Consider the following 12,181-nt stretch of genomic DNA (forward strand, 5'->3'; position numbering starts at 1 on the left):
TTTCTTTAATGAGACTTGTTCCTTTTACTGGAAAATGGTATTTAAAAGATCTAGGTGCTAGGTATACTTGCTTCTAAGAAAGTAAGAAAAATTATGTGTATGTCTACCTGTAAATATCTGTGTTAGTTGGCTTTGAATCACTGTGACCAAAATACCTGATAAGAACAACTTAGGGGAGGAAAGGTTTATTTTAGCTTATGGTTTCAGAAGTTTAGTCCTTAGTTGGCTGAATCCTGGACAGAAACATCATTATAGAAAGACATGGTGAAGGAAAAATGCTCAGCTCATGGCAACTAGGAAGGAGAGATGGAGGGAGTGGGTGGGGAGCAGGGACAACATATTGTTCACAAGGGGATGCCCCAGTGACCTCCTTCCTCCAGTTGTGCCCACCTGCCTACAATTCTACCCAGTAGTCCATTCAGCTATCACTGACACGGGACCAGCGCTGGCTTCGTGAAAGAAGGTTCGATTCATGAGTAATTGCTAGGGAGTTTTAAATTAAAGAAACAAGACTCTCATTACCTTTAATACCAGCTCCAGGACAGCTTCTCCTAGCTCCCGCCTCCAGCCATTGATTATATTTTTTCTACTGATATTCTCATCGTTTGTCCATTCATTTACTGAAAGACAAGTTGGTCTCTTCTATTTCTTGGCAATTATGAATAAAGGTGTTATAAACATTCGTATGCTGGTTTTGTGTGAACATACATTTCCAAATTAATTTGGTCAGTACCTAAGAGTACAGTTGCTGGGTTATATATTAAGATTATATTTACCTTTATAATAATCTGCTACAAATTCTTATTAAATTAACATATGAGTTTGCAATTTTACAAGCAATAAATGAGAATTTCTGTAGTTCTGTGTATTGCCAGGAATTGTTATTGTCATTTTTCCATATTTTATACCTTCCATACTTTATACCTATTAGTGGTATCTCATTGCTGTTTCACTTTGTTTTTTTCATGAGAATAATGTTGTACATCTTTTCAGAATTTGTATCACCTGTGTGTAATCTCTGGTGAGAATTCTGTTCAGATCATTTGTCCATATTTTAACTGACTTTATTTTTGTATTGATGAATTTGAAGATCTCTTTGTACATGTTTGACTAGATGCTTATCAGATGTGTGTTTTGCATGCTCCCCCAATGAACCCCTCAGTCCATTTTGCCTTTTATATTTTAGCAGAGAATTTAACATTGTAGAAATTTTAAATTATACTATTATCCAACTCAGTAATGTTTCTTTCATGGATCATGCTAAACTTAACTAGATTTTCTCTTTTGTAATTTTAGAGAATTGTTTTGGTTTTGTATTCTTAAAATGTTATTTCTATAGTCTGTCTTGAGTAAATTTTTGTAAGGGAAAGGCTATATGTCTTAAGTCTCTCCTCTTCTCCTTCTTATTTTTCTTCTTCTTTTGTTTTTGCATTTTTCCAGCACCATTTGGCAAAGTGACTGTCCTTTTTGCATTGAATCTACAATTATACCATCATATTTAATGATTTCACAGCCTTTAAAGTGAATCCCCTATGCTTCATCAATTGAATGCTCCTTTGTTGCAGATGACATCACTGTATTTGTGTGGTTCTTTTTTTTTAATTTTCTTTCTTTTTACTGCTGATGGACCTTTATTTTTCATTATTAATTTATATGTGGTGCTGAGAATTGAACCCAGTACCTCACACATGTGAGGCAAGTGCTCTACCACTGAGCCACAACCCCAGTCCATTGTGTGGTTCTTTATCTGAGTTCTCTGTTCTGTTCCACTGATGGATAAACTACTATAAGTTTTGAAATTGGATGTCACTCTTCTAACTTACGTTTACTTCTTAACTACTATGTTAGCTATTTTTATTTTGCTTTTCCTTATAAACATTAAAGTTTTTTGATATCCACAAAGCATTTAATTAGGAGTTTTATTGGGACTACATTGAAAATTAGGGAGCATAAATATTTTCATGTTACCAACTTCAACAATGTGTGAATGCAGAGTCTATCTCCATTTATTTAGATATGCTTTCATTTCTTTCATCAGATTTTTATCTTTGTGTGTGTATGTACCCTGAAATATTTTGTTAGATTTATATCTAGGCATTTCCTCATCTGTAACCATTTTTTTTAGATTTAAAATTACAATTGTTCATCACTTGTATATAAGCAATTAATGTTTGCATAGTATGTAATTTGATTTAAAAATTGAATTTTTCCAGCACCATTTGGCTTGTGTGCCAACTCCTTAAAGTACTTATCAGTTCCAGAAAATTTTAAGTGGATTCTTTCAAAAATTTCCATAGATTATCATATATTGGATGAGCAAAGAAATTTCTATTATTTTTCCCCTTTCAGTAGAGTATTTTTCTTTCTTTCTTTCTTTTTTTTAGGTTCTCTTCCCTTCTCTCTTTTTGCTCTCCTCCCCTCTCCTCCTCTCAATTGTTCTCCTTTTCTCTTCTCTCCTTCCCTCTTCTCCACTTTTTGTATCAACTAAGATTCCTAATGGATTGTTTAAAAAACACAGTTTTGTTTTGCTCTCAAATTTAGCAGTAAAACATCCTGTCACCAATATGTATAATGTTAACCATTACTTTAAAAATATTTTTTAAAAGTTTATTTTAATTGACAAGTAAAAATTGTCCATATTTATAGTACATAGCATGATGTTTTGATATATGTATGCACTACAAAATGGCTAATTCATTTTTAATATGAAATATCTACACACTCATCATTTTTTAAGGGTGAGCGAACACTTAAAATCTACTGTCTTAGCAATTTGCAAGTATAAAATATATCATCATATAATATCTACAATGTAGAAAATATTGCTTGAGTTTATCCTTTCTGAATAAATAATTTTTGTGTTTTTCCACAAAAAATCTCCCTGTTCCATTATCCTTTAAAGTCTAGTAACCAAAAAATTTTACTCTGACTTTTATGAGTTTAGCTATTTAAGATTCTATATGTGAGGGCTGGGGGTGTGGCTGGCTGAACATTTATTCATATATTTATTAGCCATGGGTACTTCTTTTGAGAAAAAAAATTATTAGATTACTTTTGTTGTTGTTGTTGTTGTTTTGAGAGAGAGAGAGAGAGAGAGAGAGAGAGAGAGAGAGAGAGAATTTTTTAATATTTATTTTTTAGTTTTCGGCGGACACAACATCTTTGTTTGTATGTGGTCCTGAGGATCCAACCCGGGCAGCACACATGCCAGGCGAGCGCGCTACCGCTTGAGCCACATCCCCAGCCCCCTTGTTGTTGTTAAATATTTTTTTTTTAGTTTTTAATATATTTTGTATAGTAATCATCTGTCAGATTAATATCTGGAAAAGACTTCTTGCTATACTATAAGTTGTCTTTTTACTCTATTGGTATCTTCCTTTGCTGTGCAGAAGCTTTTTAATTTGATCTAACCCCATTTGTCAATTCTTGCTTTTTTTCCTTAGCTATTCAATTCCTTTCCAGGAAAATGTTGCCTATGCCAATATCTTGAAGTGTTTCCCTGGTAGCTTCTTTTGGTAGTTCAAAGTATCAGGTCTTACATTAAGGTCTTTGATCCATTTTGAATTTATTTTCACACAATGTTGGAGATATGGTCTATTTTCAGTCTTTTACACTTGAATATGCAATTCATCTGTACCATTTGTTGAAGAGCCTTTCAGGCCTCCAATGTATGTATTGGCAAGTTATTGAGAATCTGTTTGCTGAACATGCATGGATTGATTTTTGGGTCCTCTACTCTGTTTCATTGGTCTACAGGTATGATTTTTAAATATTTCTTGATGCCAGGGATTGAACTCAAAGGCACTTGACTACTGAGCCACATCCCCAGCCGTATTTTGTATTTTGTTTAGAGACAGGGTCTCACTGAGTTACTTAGTGCCCTGCTTTTGCAGAGGCTGGTGTTGAATTTGTGATACTCCTGCCTCAGCCTTGGAAGATGCTGGGATTATAGTAGTGCACCACCACACCTGGTCAGGTATGTTTTTAATGACAATGCCATGCAGTTTTTGTCACTATGGCCCTGTAATCAGCTATTATGATGCCTCTTGCAAAGCTCTTTTTCTCAGGAGTGCTCTGACTATTTTGGGGTCTTCTGTGCTTCCATATGAAGTTTAGTGTTGTTTTCTCTAGTTCTTTGAAGCAGGTCATTGAGGTTTTGGTGTGGATTGCATTAAATGTGTGAATTGTTTTGGATAGTATGGCCATTTTAACAATATTAGTTCTCCTAAGCCATGAACATGGGAAGTCTTTCTGCCTTCTAATGTCTTCTTTCTTGGTATCTAAATGTCTTTGTGGCTATCATCAATGTGAATGCTTTCCTGAATTCTGTTCTAGTGAGTTTATTATAGGCATATAGAAAAACTACTATTTTTTGTGGTAATTTTGTATCCCCTTACTTTACTAAAAAATTTTATCACTTCTAAAAATGTTTGTGCAATTTTTAGAATTTGCTATGTATATAATCATATTATCTTCAAAAATATAATTTTACTTCCTCCTTTCCTGTTTGCATGTTTCTCTTTCTCTTGCCTCATTTCTCTGGATAGAATTTGTAGTACTATATGGAATAAGAGTGGTGTGTATAGAATCCCCTTATTTTGTTCTTGATCTCAAAGGAAATGCTTTTGGTTTTCCCACATCCAGTATAAAGTTGGCTATAGGTTTGTCATAGCTTTCTTATGTTATAGTAATATCCTTCTATATCTACTTTGTTCAAGATTTTATCAAGAATAGATGTTGAATTTTATCAAAGGTTTTTTCCATTGAGATGATCATGTGATTCTTATCCTTGATTTTACTTTTTTGTTGTACTATTTTATTTGTGAATGTTTAAAAATTCTTCTATCTCTGGAATAAAACTAACTTGATCATACTATATGATATTTTAATATGCTGTTGAATGGTTTGCAGTTTTTTTGCAGAGAATTTTTGCATCTATGCCCATCATACATATTGGTCTACAATTTTAGTCTCTATTTGGTCTGTTTGTCTCTATTTCATTTATATCTGTTTTGATTTGTATTATTTCTTTCTACTAATTTGGGGTTTGTTTCTTATTCTTCTAAAACCAGCAGTTGCATCTTTAAATTATTTACTTGAGGTCTCTGTATTTTATGTTTAATGTAGACACTCATTGCTATGAATTTCCCTCTTATTTCTGTCTTTGCTGTTTCCCACAGATTTTGGTATGCTATGTTTTCATTTTCATTTGACTCAAGTAATTTTTAAATTTCCCCTTTAACTTCATCCGACCTCTGGGCTTCAATGAGCTGTTTTTCTCACTCTAGGTTCATTTCTAAATTGTCCCAGAACTTCGGTGCTGTCTTAGTCTGGTCCTCAAAAAAGGAGACCATGGTATTCACTGAAACCATCTATCACCTTTTGTGAGTGTAATATGTACATTGAAGGAAATTGGATCATTTCATTGAAATCATCAAATTTGGAGGCAAAGAGCTTTTCATGGTATTTATTCATTATTCTTTTAATATAAAAATCATCAGTGGTGATGACCACTACTTCATTTTGTCTATTGACTATTTATCATTTCTGTCTTCTTTTGGTTAACCCAGACTAATGTTTATCAATGTTATTGATCTTTTCAAAGAACCAACTTGATTTTAATCTATTTTCCTAAATTCAATTTTATGGATTCTGCTCCATATGTTTATCATTTGTTTTCTTTTTCCTCCTTTAATTCTCAAATACTATTATCTCTCTCACTTTTATGGTAGATGCATAGATTTCTGATATTAGATTGTTTCTCTAGAATTTTCTAAGATTTAGATATTGGCCCAAAATGTAGCCTATTTTGATGAATTTTTTTTCATTTGAACTAGAAAAGATTATTCTGCTGTCATTCGATAGTGTACTTCTATAATGTCAATTAGATCAATATGAGAATGACATTCAAGTCTTCTGTATCATATCTGATATTCTTCCTGTTTGCTCTTTCAAAGACATAGATGTCTTCAAATATCATGAATTTTTTTCTCTTTCTAATATCAGGTTTTATTTCCTATTTATTTTATACTTAGATATTGGTTGAATACACATTTAAGAGATTTAGCCACTGTGATTACGTGATGCAAGATTTATGTTTCTCTGTTCAGGAGTCAATTTTATTGAAATTAATATGGTGAATTCAGATTTATTTTGATTGGTATTATCATGATATTTTTATCCATCCTTCTATTTTAATTTATTCGTAGCTTCGTGTTTAAAGGGGAATTTTTATAGACTACCTCTTGTTAGATTTAATTATTTATTACATTTACTCTGAACAATCTGTCTTTTAATTGCAGAATTTAGATAATTCTTATCCAAAGTAATTATATTTGAGATAATCACTACCCTCCTTATACCCTATTTCTTATTTGTTGTATCACTTTTTTCCTGTGTTATCTGTTTTTATTTGTGTACTTGATACATTTACATTTATTTCTTGTGCCCTGTTCATTTTACTATTAATTTTTAAGAAAATAGGACTTGCCCCAACCATGTCTTCACTCTAGCTTTCTATTTCCAACAATATAACATAACATACTGGATAAGTTATTAGAAGAGTTGGGGAAGGCCTCTTTTTTTGGCTCATGGAGAGGCATGATATTAAGGGGTCACATCAGGTGATAGATATTTCATAGATATTTTGCTGGCAGGGTTCTGAGGTTACAGAGGACACTACATGGAAAGATACATGAAGCAAATGTGTATGTTTCTTTTCTGGTCTTTTACCTTCTTAGAAAGCCACTGGGATTCAGTCACAGGGACTCAAGCCTAATGTCTTTATCTAATCCTAATCATTTTACAAAGACAACACCTCCAAACACCGTAGATATATTAAGTTTGCATCCTCGATACCTTTCAGTAGGGATTAAATGGTAACACATGATGACTTAAGGGAAAGATTCAATCCACATCCAAACCATTGAAATGCCATATATATTTTTTACCAAGTCTAAATGTATCTTGAAATAACATGATGAAATCAGCTTTTTACCTGTGTAACAAAATACCTGAAATATTCCATTTATAAGGAGGAAAGATTTATTTTGGCTCACAGTTTAAAAGATTTGGGTCCATGATCCATTGGCTCCTTTGTTTTTGATCCTGCACAGGAGGGTATAGTAGAGAAAAGATTCTCACTTCATAGAGACCAGGAAACCTAGAGCTAGAATAAAGGGTTGGGGTTCCAATAGTCCCTTTAAGGGCTCAACCTCAATGATATAACTTCCTTCTACCAGAATCATTCTCCCAAAAGTGCCACAGGATGTAGACCAAGTCTTAAACATATAGGCCCTGGGAGACATTTCAGATTCAAATCGTAATAAACATTGTACCATGTAGTGAACAGTCTTATAAAAGAATATTCCTAATCTCTTCCTGTTGCCCACTGAGATTAAATTTAATATACCACTACTTTTGCTAAAATTATATCATAAATTCAAGCAGTTGGCCTTACTTCTGAATCAAAGAATTCTTTTTGTTTATTTATTTTTGACTTTTTTTAGTCAACATTATATATTAATATTACTAAACAGCAATGTAAATAGGGCAATATCTTAGGCAGGTTGATAACAACTGGTAGATGATAGTGTAAATCCAAGAGCTCTCAAATTTCATTTTTCTGTATCATTTCTCGCAAAATCACTGGCCTTCAGTTTTCTAGTTAGTAAAATCTGAGTAATAATCCTGTGAGAATAAAAGTATACCTGAAAATACAGTGCCTGAGATGGAAAGGGCTCATTATGAGTACAGCAATCTTGTTGTTTCCTCATAGCTGTGTTATTGAATATTCTTTCTGTTTTGGTTAGCTTTTCCACTGCTGCCACTAAAAGTTCTGATCAGAACCAGAATTTTAGGGAAGAAAAGTTATTTGAGTGCTCATATTTCAGAGGTCTTAGTCCATAGAAGGCCAATTTCATTTCTGGGAGCTAGAGGTGAGGCAGAACATCATGGCCGAAGAGTGTAGTGGAGGAAAGTAGCTCTCATGATGATCAGAGAGCAGAGCGAGAGACTTAACTCACCAGCTATAAAACAGATACCCAAAAGCCACACCTGCAATGTCCCACTTCCTCCAGCTACACCCAACCAGCCTTCAGTTATGGCTTAGTTAATCCCTATTAGGGGATTAATTCACTGATTTGGTTAACATTATCACAACACAATAATTTCTTCTCTCAACCTTCTTGCATTGTCTCATATGTGAACTTCTGGGGAACACCTAACATCTAAACCATAACACTTCCCTGTCATGCAATCGCTTCTATTGAACTTACAACTGAGAGTTATATTTTTCCCATTAGTCCTGAACATGCCCAAACTCTCCTCCTTCTTCGTTTCTCTTCCTTTTTTTGCTTACTCTGCCCTTTTTATTCTTCCACAAGGTTTAACATCATTCAGACTAACTGAGGTGTTATGATCTGAATTGCCCATGTTCTGTTTGTCATGTTGTACTGAAATGCACCATAATTAGATTTCTCATCAGCAAAGGAGACTTTATAGAACTTATCTTAGAAAACTATTACTACAATAAGTTACTATTCTAAATTTAGTCCAATTCTAGAAATCTAGTCAATTCTACATAAACTCTAACTATTGTTATATAGTGTTATTTTACTTGTTTTTTGGAGAATGTCTTTTCTTGTATGTATTTTTGTTCTAGATGTTTTTGTATATTACATGAGATTTTTAACAAGATATTACAATACTCTACACTGTAGTCATGCTGAGCTTTTACAAGTTTTACCACAACCAGCACAGCAATGGATTTAGAAACTGGAGGAGTGATGGGGGAAGAAGAAAAGACAGATACAAAGAAAAAGCTGGGTCCAATCTACAATCTACAAAGCTGGTGTCCAATTTTGGGGCACCCAATCTCTGATGGAATTCTACAATAGAGCTATCTCAGCACATTTATTCTATAGGTTTCATCAAAAAGTTATTTTGGGGAATGTTTCAGCCAAGTAGGCAATCTGAACAATGTAACAAAACTTGTAAGACATTGAGGCCACCTTGTTATGCCCGGAGTTATCTATCCCTGGGAGTTGGTAACTGAGCTCAAGGTTCAGACTGATAAGAGCTGCTCAGGACTTTGTGTGCTGTAGCCTCTCTGGCCAGGTGTCACATAGCAACTGGGCCTTCTTGACCTGCAGCTTCACACAGGAAGTTCCTGGCACAAACACAGCCCAGAGGAAATCAGGAATCATGGTCAAGTCACCCTACCTCTCAACAGATAAAAATCCCATTATAAGATAATTAAAATTGTTTAAAGAGAAACTTGAAGTTCAAAAGAATAAAAAGACTATTTTAAAGGGGCTATGTGAGTCATGAAAGATAAAAATAAGAATCAATTTCCTTGCTAAAAATATTCCTAAAACATGAGTAAGTTATCCCTCTTGATATTTATCATAAGCCTCAGGGCACAAATCAGTCTGTGGTTGTTTCAGTTTCCTGAGGTCTAAGGGTGGAGGTAACCAGTTCACATTCCTAAGCAGCTCCTTGAGATGTGCGTAAATCCTACTTTTAATTGGCTTCCCAATTCCATTTTGAAAAACTTATGTAACAATGTTTTTATCATGATTTTCCTTTATTTCCTTGAACTTCAGACATGACTTGCAGAATGATTTATATAGGACTTGCCCTGTGGAAGAAGTTAAAGGGAGAAGATATTGAGATAAATAAAGAAAGGAAGACAACACTGTCTGCATAAAAGAGCGATTCATGAGCAGGGGATGTAGCTCAGTGGTAGAGTGATTGCTTGGTATGTATAAAGTCCTGGATTTGATGCCCAGCAACCCCACTCCACCCACACACACACATAAAATAAAGGGAGTTACCATGATGAACTCTCCTGCTGGGAGACAGCATGGAACACATTTTAGAGCTGTGCCATCATGAGTGCCAAGAAGTTGTGGTATTGATCACTAATTCCAGTTTTCCTTCAGCTATAGCTGTGAGCTATTCCCTGGAGCATTAATTTCCTGGCACTTCTTGCCTATCACATTATTCATGGGTCAAGAGAACAAAACACAAGCAAAAATGCTTCTTGTCAGTAGAAGTGAACATGTACTGGAACAAGGCTTAAAGAAAACAAGGGGGGGGCTCTAATAACATCTGATATTATACTTACAATCTCTCATGCCTGTACACTCAAATACATACTATCCTCTCTGATGGGAACATCCTACTTATGTCTTATTTAATTAATAAATTTCAATTTATCCTTCACAACTCAGCTCAAGGGATACCTCTTCTAGTGGATTTTCCTGCTGTAAGATATAATACAGGTGTTCTGATTTTATGATAAGATATAAAGGAGGAGTAATAAGATCCTGGACTTTCTTTTACCACACCATTTAAATTACTTGAACTTAATGATCAGTTATCTTTTCCACTATCAAACTTGATTCTAAGCTCCTTAAAAATCAGAGGCACCATAATTGTATGCCCAGAGTGTTTCATGGTATCTTGTACATGGTTTCTTTCAACAACTATTAGTTAAAAGAAGGCTTATTTTTACGTTCCAGATCTATAACACCTTAGAGCACAATCAAGGCTGATTAAAATGATATCAACTGAATACCTATTAAAAATACATAGCAGAGTTGAGAGAGCTGACCTTTGTTCGTAAGTGAGCAACTTTTAAAGCAATAGGGGTATTTTTTTTCTCTGTTATTTTTATATTTCTCTGTACTCCCCTTTGTGTCACTTGTTCTGTGTTATGCCATTAATATCACTTGCAAATAGTCATGCTAAGTAGTTCAAGGTTAATCAAGCAGGGACTTCTTGGTTTCACAGGAGTGGAGAACAGCATGGAAGCTCTCAAGCAGCCATCATCTTAGCTTCTGTTCTGGGGATAGGAGCTCCTTATACCCCATTAGTCAAATTATGTATCAAAAAGAGCAATTCTTAGAACCTAGTATTTACTACTTTTCCATAAATACCACTGTAGAATAAAGCAACAAAATCTTTTATGAAAATGACAAAAAGGAAGAGTACCTCCAGGTAATGCACACCTTGTGCCTGTTTAATGAAATACCTTCAGACAAGCCCCAGAACACCAGAAGGAGCCTAGGTGGGGGGGGGGGGAATGTCAATTTAAGGAGATTAAACACTGTACTATCATTGATTTTTATAAAAATTATGTTAAAACTAAAATATGGTATTTAGAGTCCTTGAGTTGGTCTTAAATACACTCATCATATTTATGAAGAAAGCAATTTTTGTAACCATGTCCATCAGTGTTCATCTTGTTTTTAAAGAGAGAGAGAGAGAGAGAGAGAGAGAGAGAGAATTTCAATATTTATTTTTCAGTTTTCAGCGGACACAACATCTTTGTTTGTATGTGGTGCTAAGGATCGAACCCTGGGCCGCACACATGCCAGGCGAGCGCGCTACCACTTGAGCCACATCCCCAGCCCATCAGTGTTCATCTTTAAGTCAAATTTTATATCTGTGGTTCCTTTCTAAAATGTATAAAGATTCCCTTTACTTAGGAGGACTCATGTGAGTGGAATTCCAAGAAGAATAAAAAGTGATTTTGAAATGTTTATAAGAAATGGACATAATTCCTTCATATGATGTATTTTTTATCCATCAGGATTAGTCAAACCCATTGATCTTTTTTATCTTTACATACTGAAAATGTTTTTTTTAAATGTTTAATATCATACAATGACAATGTACATGACCCAGTTGTCATGTACATTGTGTTGAACACCTTTAAAATTAGCGAATAAAGGAGTAGACTATTAATTGCATATTTAACTTATAATTCTGTTTTTTTAAATTTTTTATTTGTTTTTTAAAATTTTTTATTTGTTTTTTTTTAGGTTTACATGAGAGTAGAGTGTATTTGGACATATAATACATACATAGAGCATAACTTATTCTAATTAGGATCTCATTCTTGTGATTATGCACGATTCAGAGTTATACCAGTAACTGTATCATTAAAACTTTATGAAAAGTTATTATCACATTGACAGTATTATCTCTACAAAGTATTCAAATAAAGTTAATTTTTCAATAAAATTTTGTTCCTACAAATCTCTTACAAATTCTAAATAAAAATTAGTGACTCATAGTATTATATTTGAAATGAATAGTTTTAAGTTAGAGTTGTTACATTCCATTATACTTTTTTGTATATTAATAATGGGTGGAGACTTATCTCAATTTA

Source organism: Marmota flaviventris, chromosome 2 (assembly GCF_047511675.1).
Source record: "Marmota flaviventris isolate mMarFla1 chromosome 2, mMarFla1.hap1, whole genome shotgun sequence".
Lineage (NCBI taxonomy): Eukaryota > Metazoa > Chordata > Mammalia > Rodentia > Sciuridae > Marmota > Marmota flaviventris.